The sequence below is a fragment of the Ascaphus truei genome, chromosome 2 (genome assembly GCF_040206685.1).
Source record: "Ascaphus truei isolate aAscTru1 chromosome 2, aAscTru1.hap1, whole genome shotgun sequence".
NCBI lineage: Eukaryota > Metazoa > Chordata > Amphibia > Anura > Ascaphidae > Ascaphus > Ascaphus truei.
In genome coordinates this window covers 123,782,083-123,794,406 of record NC_134484.1, presented here as the reverse complement: position 1 = coordinate 123,794,406, position 12,324 = coordinate 123,782,083, and positions in this window count along the sequence as shown.

The window sequence follows — 12,324 nt, the reverse complement described above, 5'->3', positions numbered from 1 at the left end:
AACAAATAGCACCAACTAATTGAGAAACCATAATCTAAACAGGAAAGGCAGAGAATACCCAAAGGAATACCTAATGGGGAAATTAGTTACTGGAAAGAGTGGATGAGACACTAACCTAGAAAGAATTAAGATCGATATCTACGTTCAGCCCAGTGGTTTGGAGGGTGCGCATATGATAAATCCAAAAGATTTCCCTCTGCGATAGATCTTCAATCCTATTACCCCAAAACCCACCCCCACCCTCCTCCCCCCTCCAACTATGCTGAACCTGCTCTATGGTGACATACACCAAACCTATTGGATCAGAATGAGGAAATGTTTTAAAATAAAGCGGTACATTGTGTGACTCCAAACCTAGTGTGATGTTTCTAATATGTTCTAATCTAACTCTGAATGTACATGTAGTACACAATGACAAGTTGAAAGATATACTACAAAGTCACTTTTACAGTTAATAAAGCTGAAGATATTAAAACATTATTTCATGTGAGATGTAAATGTCTTTTCTTATTGAATTTACAATATCTGCCCTGGCAAAATACCCCACTCTATCCTTCGCTAATCTTACCTCTTCTTGATTATAATTCCTCTCTAGGAATTTGTTCTTTAGAGATAGAGCTTGTTCTTCAGTCAAACTGAGAACAATTCCTTCTGATCCGCCTGAATTGGCCATAGGGTATGTTTGAAAGTAAATGTATATGGTGGTTGCTTTCTTAAATTGGAGCACTTTCACACTGTGTTTTTTTTGTTTTAATTATTGTTTCACAACATTGATATTTGTCTTTGTGAATTTTGCGCTTGAACTCTTTTAGTCACATTCCTTTACCTAAAGCAGCACCGTTTCACCTTTTTATGGTGGTAATCTATTTTATCTATCTGTTGTTTCATCATATGTGTAAGAGACGTGTTCAGAGGTACGCAATGGAGACCATTTAAAGTGAAACTTAAATTAGGCTTTATTGCGCCTGTCCCTTTAACACAGTAAAAGAAAACCTACTCCACTTTGAAGAATAGCTACACATGTAGTCCAACCCTCTCTAACTGGGTGGTTAGCTAAGATAATGACCAGCCCCAAATATATATACATGTATACAGATATACAACAGTCCCATAAGAAAGTCTTATCTGTTTCTTGTAGCTGTAGGGGAAGGCTTCTCTGCTGTCCTGGGTTAGCACCCTGGAGAGCTAAGGCAGTGTCTCTCCAGGTATAGAGAGGTCTGCTCCCCTTTGTCTTGCTGTCAGCCTGCAGTCTCTTTTCAGCTCAAGACATCTGTCCTTCCTTGGTTCAGCCCCCAATTGTGAGCCTCAGGAATCTCGTCTGTCTTTCCTGGGTCAGCTCCAATTGTGAGCTCAGGAATCCTCCTTCCTGTCTCAGAACAGGCTATTTCTGAGAGAGCTCTAATCAGCCAGGTGGAGTTGGTTAATTGCTGGTATGCAATTAACCAGCACACTGCTGGATTAGAGGCAAGTTTCTTTAACAGGGATAAGTCCCTGTTACAATATGGATAACACTTATCATATGTAATACTAGGTATCGAGATATTGACACCATCTTTGAGAGAGACAATATAAACAAATTAAAATTCAGGATAACATTTCTACACATTTTCTCAAATTAGAAAAGCTTCTATTTTCTCAGACGAAAAAAAATGGTGGGACATGGCGTTTTTAGAGAAATATTTACAGAATAAGAGGATTCCTAGAGGTCTTAGCATTTTCCACAAACCAACATCAAATTTGGATGATGAGGTTTAAGAAGCTTGGAATAAGGTCATTAATAATTGTTCTTTTTAACTTATGAGACTGATCGTATCCCACCATAGATCGCTAAACCAGCCAGATAATTAAACCAATTAAATAATCACCAGTAGAATTAGAAATTGTTCAAGATATTATGGTAAAAACCAAAAGGGTTCCTTTATCATTGGGGGTAAAAAATACATTTAACAGGATCACTTCCCAAAAATATAGACCAGCTCCATTTCACCTTTTAGGGTGTCGATAGATCTCAAAGCCCCACTCTCATTACAGAGCGCTCACGCACCCACGGTTCTTCTACTTGTGCCACGGAGTGCGGCCCCGCTTCGGTCGGACGTGGTGCGTACACGTGATGGCGTGCGCCGCTCTCCAGCTGCGAGTCAAGACTATCTAATGTATGTCTGTTTCTTGAACACTTCCCTGCTTCCGCAGAGGCCATGCCTCCGCCCCGCCTCCTGCCTTATCTCTTCAATAGGAAGGGACTTCAAGCATACTGAAGCAAGCGACGTCATCTTGCTTCCTGGCATATCCTGCCCTCTTCCTCCTGACAGGAAGTAAGCCTCACTGACTCTCATTATCAACAGCTGCTGCTGCCCTTTAATTAACAGGCAGTTGCTACCTGCCCTGGGTCATGCAAAGTACTACTCCAGCACTCTATGCCTCTTGTTCCTGCCATCGCATGCTGTTCCTGCCTGGATTTCCTCTGGAAACTCTACTTGCTTCCTTTGGCTTTCCGGATGACTGGTACATTCCTCTTTCCTTTACTGAGGTATAGTTTACCGTTGCGGGTAGTGTAGGACGTGCTGAATAGGGTTTACCTTGATGTGGTAGCAGGCTTATAATACTTTGGCCAAAACATTTAACTAAAGAACCCTTACTTTGAATTTAGTACTGCTTCTCTCTTCAGTTACTGGCACTCTGCCTTTAAGGAGGCTGGATGTCCTCCTGGAAGCATTCCACTAATTGTAGTCTTGCGCTCTTGACTCTCTCTCTCTCTTACCTCCTCACCGGTGGCACAGCAGGCCCTCGCACTGGTGCCTGAGAGTACGCACACCTCCGCTCTGCTAACAGAGCTCACGCATACTAGCAGCTGTCCTAACTGTGCTACGGAGCCGGCTCCACTCCTCCGGACGCGCCATGCTTCTCTTGCGCACGGTGCGCTCCCGTGACGACGTGCACACCACTCCTCAGCTGCGCGGCAACTTTCTCTTATGTCGTGTCTCCTGCGACCTCCCCACCTCACTACTGTGTTCTCCTTCTTGCGCGTGGGAGCGTAAGCGTTACATAGATAGGGTCTGGACCGGTTGCCGACAGGTAGTGGTACCGAGGGAGTATAGGCAGCAACTGTTACAGGTAGCTCACTCCATATCACTAGAGAGGCATCAGGGGGTTACTCGGACGAAAGCTCGGCTGTTGCAGTAACTACTGATCGGGGGCAGTGGCTCCTGTGATGCCTGCCAGCGAGTAGGCAAGGTGAATGATCATGTGAGGGCACCCCTGAACCAGTTACCGGTAATTGGGGAACCCTTCCAGGGGGTAGCTATGGACATAGTGGGACCCCTCATGATCCCCAGATGGTCTGGCAAGCACTATATCCTCACGTTGGTGGACTTTGCCACCAGGTACCCTGAGGCTGTAGCCTTTGCCACCATCAATGCTAGGGCAGTAGCTAAGGCATTGTTAGTTATCTTCACTAGAGTAGGTTTCCTTAGTGAGATTCTAACCGATCAAGAGTCACAATTCATGAGTGAATTGTTACACTGTCTCTGGGATGCATGAGGGGTGAAGCACCAGCGCACGACCCCTTACCATCCCCCAGACACACAGATTATGTGAGAGGTTTAATGGTACCCTGAAGCAGATGCTTCGAGCGTTTATAGAGGCTGAAGGGAAAGATTGGGAGATTCATCTGCAGCACTTGCTGTTTGCCTACCGCAAGAATCTATCGGCTTCTCTCCCTTCGAGCTCCTATATGGTCGCAAGGTGCAGGGACCTCTTGACCTATTCTGTGATGGATGGAAAGGGGAGACTACCAATACTGATGCCTCTGTGCTTCAGTATGTGGTAGATCTCAGGGACCGGTTAGAAAATCTTTTGGGGTTGGCACAGGCTAACCTCAGGGAGGCTCAGACCAAGCAGAATATCTGGTATGATCAGAATGCCCATAGCAGATCATTCATCCCAGGTCAGCAAGTACTTGTTCTGAAGCCCATTCGACAGAACAAATGAATGGCTGTCTGGTCTGAACCGTACACGGTTCTCAGAAAGATGAATGAGTGCAACTATGTTGTACAGTTAGATGGAGAGACAGGTAGAAATAGGACCTATCACATAAATATGCTTAAAGAGTATTTTTCACTGAGTGGCATCAGTGCTGGCTATTTGTAGCCCACCGATGGGGGACCCGGTGAGCAATGCTCTGCCTGACATAGGGGAATCTAGGCAAGGGAACACAGTAGAGCAGGTTAAGATAGGGTCTCAGCTCAGTGTACAGCAGAAAGTACAGACAAAGGCTACTGTATGTTAGAGCAGCATAGTGTTCTATTCACGGACAAGCCGGGCAGAACGCATATCACAGATCACCCAGTGCTCACAGGTGATCTGAGACCTCTGCATAAGCATGTGTACAGGGTATCAGCAGAGGTAAAGTGTAGCATAGAGAGGGAAGTAGAAGAGATGCTGGCCCTAGGGGTAATTGTACCATCCCAGAGCCCTTGGGCTTGTCCGGTAGTCCTAGTGCCTAAGAAGGATGGGACCACCCGGTTCTGTGTGGTCAACCGGCAGCTCAATGCGGGAACGGTGTCAGATGCTTATCCCATGCCCTGCATGGACGAGCTGTTAGATAAGCTCGCAGGGACAAAGTATCTGACTACCATGGATCTATGCAAAGGGTATTAGCAGATCCCTCTGAACCAGGAGACTAGGGAGAAGTCAGCATTCATTACTATGAGTGATCTCTATGAGTTTTTGGTGATGCCATTCGGGATGAAGAATGCCCTGGCTACCTACCAATGCCTGGTCAATAGGTTACTGGAAGGGATGTAACGTTTTGCTAGGGCATATCTGGATGACATTGCTGTATTAAGTAATTTGTGGGACTCAGTGCTTGTAGCTGCGGTGCTGAATAGGATCAGGGAAGCAGGGCTGACACTGAAGCCTACCAAGTGTCTAGTGGGTGTGGCAGAAATGATTCCAAGTGCTCCTCCAGTACTTTCTTTGACCGACCGTCCGTCGGCAACCCATAGCTCTCACACCGGGCAACAATCTTGGCTCGGTCCCATGACCGGTACCGACCCGATCGCTTGTCCATGTTCGCTCATGGGCACTAAGCTAAGGGTCAAAAAAAACCTGTGTTTTCCACGCTCTGTGAAATGTGTGTACGTTACCGCTTGTATCGGGAGCTCGCAATCTTCGAGTTTCCATCTATGTTACCTCGTAGGATTTTATAACATAGGCTCAATCATTCCCACCGCTGCCACCAGTCAATATATAAGCCTGCCACGGGAGACCAAGTTTATCAACACCTTTTATACTGGGATCATATGATTGAGCAAGGCAAGGCGGTAAAATTAATTGTAATTTATTCCACGAAAAGACATACACATGTATCACAATTTGCAATGAAAACACACTTACTGGGATCGGGGCTAACGAAATAAACTCTCAGAACGAAATGTTAACAACTGAAGTCTGTACGAGTCCTTTCCAATGACCAGGAGGTACTCACAAAAGTCCTGGAACGCAATTCAGCATGCCGTACCAGCCGCGACCACTACGTCCCGTTTTCAGAACTTGGCCCTTGAAAAGCGGGAATTAGAAAAAAAAATTGAGTTGAAAATCCATGAAGCCGGCTCGCGTCTCTTTCTCACAGAGCATCTTTTTCGTATCTTGAATTTGCCAATATTCTGATGCCGGGTGGGTACCTTTTCCAATTCTGCTAAGGGGCATGCGCCAACCTGGCACCATTGCCACAGGTACTTTGTGTTAACAATGTCTAAGGGCTGGGACCCGCTGTGCCCGGCGGCGCGGGTGGCTGCACGGGCTTTCCCCACCAGCAGGGGAATCCTCCCGAGCCGGTCCCGGTCCCCCCTGGCTGCACAGCTCGCTACACGCTGTGACGCGTCAGCCGCTAGTGGATACAAGAGAATTGTGATCCCTAGCTTCAACGCGTCATGTGGTGTGGCTGTGAGCCAATGAGGAGGGGAGGCTTCGGGAGGAGGAGAGGCTTCGGGGAGCGGGGAGGAGTGTGCAGTGCCTGCCTTTGTCTGTCTGTCTGTGTGTGTGTGTGTGTTTGTGCCTGCCTGTGTGTGTGTGTGTGTGCCTGCATGCGTGTGTGTGTGTGAGAGAGTGCCTGCGTGTGTGTATGAGTGCCTGCGTGTGTGTATGAGTGTGTGTGTTGCTTGTGCTTACTTCCATCAGCAGCTGCCTGAGCCCGTGGAGGGAGGGAGGTGGGGGAGAGTAGCGGGTCCCTCCGCTCAAGCCACGCCCCCGGTCTGTGTATGTCAGCATCCCACCTGCCTGCAGAGCGGGAGCGCTGACGGAGGGAGCGGGGCCTTAGCCTAAGTCTCCGTTTCTGGTGTCAGGGATAGAATAGGTATATATATTCCCTACTCTTACTTGCCTTATCCCTGCCACATTGTAAAAACCTGACTTTCTTTTTATCCCATAAATAAAAACCTTGCAGCTTTATCACATAGCTGGAGCACCCCCTAAACCCCTATACCAGGTTCGGGTTGACTGGGCATGAACTGGACACCCCTCCTTATGCTAGGGATCCCTGTACCATTCTGGAGATACCATTATCCCCTATGCCGTTTTTACCTTTCTTGTCTGTGCTGAAGCAAGGAACCCTGGCGGTGAGTCGCAAGAACGTTTACAGGATAGGATTTTGACCGGAGCACTGTGCTTCAATGTGCCCAAGAATCTTACCTTATTCCCGGGTACATCTTTGGGGTATTCCGTAACTCGGGCCCCGCTACACAGCCCCAATCTGACAAGATTTTCTCCGCAAAACCCACTCTGAAACTTCCAGCCCCGCAATCTCTGCTTGCTAGCTCTCCTGGAAAGGCAAAAACACAAAAATACTGTATTGTCGCATAATTTACACACAGTCATAGTAATGCATACTGCACCGACACACTTTATTCAAGCAAATACCCAGTATGTACCTGGCAGATACCTGGAATGCGCCGCTCCTCACCTCTGACAAGCCCCGTTGCGTTTGCCTTCCCAGCCTGGGTTCATGCCTGGCTGACGGGCGGCTGATCTGTTAAATGATAATGATTAGGATTTAATAGGCTGCAATGCTTCGCGTGTCTACCAGATGGCATAAATTCATGAATTGTAATGCAGTATATATATATATACTGTGCAGTATTGCAGCCAGCGGGAATAAAATGCTTCAATCCCTGTCTGGAAAATACCTCAATGCACTCGGGCACTCGGGCAGAAAACAGTCACAAACCTCAATACACCCGGGTATACCCGAATTTGTGGGACTAGCCGAGCTCGAATAAAGTGTGTCGCCAGTGTATACGACAGTCGAGTCCAAGAGCTGACACTCTAGGACCTTAAAACTAGGGTTGCCAGATGGCTTCTCCAAAAATACTGGACTCAATGGTGAAAGGTGCGTCAGGTCACTATGTCCAGGGAGGAAATTACTGGACACATACATGTCCAGTATTACAGTACCTCTCATTTTTTACTGGACAGAGTATCCAAATACAGGACAGTCCAGTTCAATACCGGACACCTGGCAACCCTACTTAAAACACGGATCAGGGGTAACCAAGTGGGCTTAACCTTTATTATTGAGCCTGGTTACCCCCTCACCATCACAGTTGATTAACTGGTTTCTCTCCTTTTCATCTAGGCCAAAGACAGTACATAAAGCACACTGGCTCTCAACTTTTTTGCATTCCCTGAGGTCAGATGTTCACAAGTAGGAAATCCCTCTTCCCAGGAACAGGCTGAGAGAAGGAATTTCATATGAATCCAAAATAAATACAGTTCAACTAAGGATGCAAAAACTGCACCTGCTGGAACACTGCAGAGATTGTATTCACCAAGAGAGAGGACTAAAGGTTTATTCATTGACCATGTCTACGTGAGAACAAAGAGAAGTGTATGGAATGTAACAAATTCTCACTAACAATACAGGTATTTTAGGAAGGATAAAGTAGATAAAGCTACATGATATATGAAACATTCCTGGCCTTAAAATGACTTAGAACCACATTAACAAAACTAAAGCATAGCATGTTGTGAAATGTATTGTAATTTAATGAAAACTCTTTCGTTGTATTATAAATGTAACACCCGTTTCTTCCCCCTCCCCTCGCACCCCAACCCCCCCTGGCATGCAGGATAGGGTACACACCAAAATATGAACAGTCCCAATTGTGTATCAGTCCCTTTAAGCAGGATTGGTGCTTGTAAAAGGCGTACTGTATGTATGTGGGTAGTCAGCGATTACCTTGTTCTCAGGCCTGAGGAGCCATGCTGGCACTTGGCAAGGAGTAGATGAATAAAATAGAGGGCGTCAGGAACTTTTAATTGTTTATTGAACATAACTTGGTAGCAGCAACAGGTTTCAAGTATCTTGAGACTGGTACTTTTAGTTCCTCACACTCAGGGCCACAGACAGATTTGCTGGGGCCCAGGACTAGTTGCGTCTGGCCCCCCTACCCCACGTCAGCGGTATTGTGAGCCCCCCTCCATTTCACAGCTCACGAGCCACCTCTTTTCCCGCCCTCTTCCCATGTATTTCCCTCCCCTCCGTCTCACTCCCTCTTCCTCACTATCCCTCTCTCTCTCTCCCCCTCCTCGCATGTATTTCTCTCCCCTGTGTCTCACTCTTACTCCCTCTTTTCCTCACTGACTCCCGCCCTCACCCCCTCTCTCTCACTCACCCCCACCTTCCGTCAATTACCCCACTCTCACTCAATCCTCCCCTCACATAACCCACAACCCAAGTGAAGAAAACACTTGATTGACAAACACTTTCCCTTTCAGAGGCCCCTAGGAAATTCAACGTGGAACTACTGTAATTACCCCCCCTTTCCCCCCTGCCCCAAATGAAAGCAGCCAAACCTTTGCTACTAGAATTGTTAGGCCACGATCATAGTGCAGGCGCGAGCGCGACAGAGCCTGTGGCCGTGATGTGACCAGGCTGGTTCGCCCTCATTGGCTGAACCGCTCGCGTGACACGGCCGTGACGTGAAAAAATGAAATTATTTGTGTGGTGGTAGGGGGTAACCAGGCTCTCGAGTAAAGGGTAAGCCTATTTTTAGTTAGCCCTGATCCGTATATAAGGGTTCAAGAGAGTTAGCTCTTGGACCCAGTAACTGTATTGTTTTGAAGTGAAACTTCTTTGGACACACCTACCACATGAGCAAAATTGCCTGGCAGTAAATGGAATTGATCGAGACGGAAGTCACTGGTGACGCAAGTGACGTCACTGCTGGCAGAAGACGGTGTCGATGTTGCCAGCTTCTACCAGGAGGAGTCACCGGAGAGGAGGAAGGCAGTGCTGGAGACACACATACACACGAGTGATGCACCAATAGTGATGCGCAGAACACCTCCCCCAGTGACACACACACACTGACCCATGCACACTCTGGACTGACACTCACAAACACTACTGTGACGGTAACCACCATCAATAAAGGTATTATGTCCGGCTGGTTACCTCTGATCCATATTTCATTCCATTGATCTCATGCCTAGTCACTTGAAAAATACCTATTTAGGTTGAAACGTTGTGTGGCGCAATAAATTAGTTTGATACAAAATCCGTACAGCGTTGGATTCCTTTTTTCCTGAGTATTGCCTTGGAATATTTTTGACAGGTACTCCTTGAATCGGCAGCATCGGTAAACTGTATGTATTTCATTTTTCAAATTTGGTGTGCAGCATATCCCTTTGTTTCAATTAAATAAATGACAATTTGTTTTACTAACTTGTTTTGCTCAGTGAATGATCCCGGTAAAAAGGTGTAAATACCTGGTCTCCCGTGACACTGACACATACTAACTGACACACACACACTGACTGACATACTGACACACACAAGGAATTCAGTTACTATAAATATAGAAGTGCAAATAGCTAAAACGCGTTCTAAGTCAAATTTCTTTGCGTTTTTGCACTAAAATTGTGTTTTCATTTTTAATTAACAACATCACCATTACAAATACAATTTTTGTGACAAAAACAGTGACAAAAGACAAAGAAGTTTCACTTAAATGTGCGTAATCGGCACACACATTTTTTTTTGCATACTGCATGTAATAAAGATATTTGATGTGTTTTTATCTTTCCGGGTATGTTAGCGAGCAGGGATTGCTAGGGCATGAGTTTCAAGGGGGATTTTGCGGAGGAATTGTTGTCAGAATGTGACTAGGTAGTTTGGGTCCAGAGTTGTCGGTTCTCCTAAAAATCTACCCGGGAATCATGCCTGATTCTCTGATACATGTAGGCACATTGTTCTGGCAATATCTCCCCTTGAAAACGCTTGCGTGACTCACCGCTAGGGTTCCCTGCTTCAGCATAGCCCAGAAAGGTAAATGGGGCACAGGGATGAAAAGTGTCCCTGTAACTGAGGGGATCCCTAGGCTAAGGGTGGTACCCCAGTTAATGCCTAGGTAGCCCAGAAATTATATTGGGTTAGTGGGCGATCCAACCGTAAATAAGGTTGTGAGGGGACTCCCAGAGTCCAGTCTAAGTCCCATAGACAGTGTTTGGGGAATAAAGGCTGATATAAATAAAAAGTGAAGTGGTGTAAGCGGTCACTGCAACGGAACTCAGCCAAAAAAATAAATAAAATCAGCTTTATTGAACTTGAATGCTGCACATCACAGAGAGCACCTCTGACTGGATAAAGTTCCACAACACCACTTCCCTTACTACTACATTTTGGCTGGAGCACGCAGGCAACTACTTGCTGACTGGGGAGCCGTGTCTCCCTCACAGCGTGAGCGCCCAGGGCCGCCCCTTTGGGACACCAAGGAGCGCTGGAGCGCACATCATGCTGTAACCGGCCCAGCACAACAACCCTTCCTGGCGATGATGTCATCCACAAGCGCGGCGCTTGTTCAGCTGGGACTGGCAGGACTACACGGGCAGTGAAGACACCAGGTCAGGTAAGGGCAGCAGGTGATAGTATCCGTGAGTACACGAGAGGGGCATCCGTTGGCTGCTTCTTTTCCTGTCACTATCTATCTCCTGCTCACTAGCCCCCCACCCAGTTATTTAGTCTGTTTCCCGTTTTCTTTATGACTTTCACCTTTATATTGCTTCAGTGTCAGCAGAGTTGCCACTTCACCATTGTATTGGTCAGATACTGCCTATACATACAAACACCCAGTCGTGTGTGTGGTTGTTGAGCACCAGACATTGTGGGGTTCATTCTCCTTGCCATACATGATATAAATAAAAGTACACTTTTTTTTCTATTTACCATACCCAGGGCTTAGGGGTGTATTAAAGTATATTTTATTAATACATTGTAACATACTGTAATGTACTTGTGACAGGGTGAAGTCAGCTACTAATAGTTATGCCTGGGAAACATACGTCTGAGTCCTTCATCCAGCACACAGAGGGTTAACCCAGGAGGAATGGTTGGGTAATCAGGAGGTAAGTAGACACACCTGACAACCAGCATGTTATATAAGGAAGCCAATGCTTGTAGCAGGTGGCTGTCTCATACTACAGAGCTGATGCATGCAAGCTGCTAGCCAGGCGGATTTCCAAACCTCTTTCTAAAAGGACAGTAAGAACCTTAAATATTGTTTCCTGACTGTGTGATATATGTTAAAAGGGTTGGGAACTGGAGATAGCCAGCCAGCCTGATAGATAGGGCTTGGGTTGTGAGTAAGTTCTCCCAATGTGGAGTAGATGTTATTTTCCTATGTTTTGTATTGCCTTAAAGGGACAGTGCGCCCAACTGTTTAGTTCTGCGGTGAAGAAATAAAACCACTAAATATTTGTTTCAACATGAAAATACACATGTGGACTATTGTCTGACCTCGCCTACGGGCCGTCCTGCCATAGTACAGTTGTGTACTGTAAGGTAGTGGGACTTTCGGAACCGATGTCCATGCAGGCTGCCAGGGCTACCGATTGGTGCCAGAAAGTCTGCTGGACATTGGAGTTCAAAGTAACCAGAGGATGCAGGTGGTGTGAAAGCCATTTGGGTAACAGGGAAGGGCTTAAGTATCCAGGTCCAGAGGACAAGGGCAGTCGTCCGGGCTGCCATTTGTTCTGCCAGACTTAGTGGAGCCTGACCCAGCGGGTGGCATGAGATAGTCAGGGACGGAGGTGGCAAACTTGCGCATGTCCCTTGGCAATTTCCCACGGACCCGGCTTTTCAGATTGGCTTGGCTCTGATTGGCTACTGACAAAGTTCCCACGCGATGATTGGTTGCTGAGTTTCAGGAATGAAACTCAGAATACTATAAGCATTGTCTAAACCAATCAGATTTGAGAGTTCTAGCGGTAGAAGTGCAGGCGGGCTTTTCAAAGATGCTCTTGCGCAAATAGCAGAGCAACCGGCTTCGT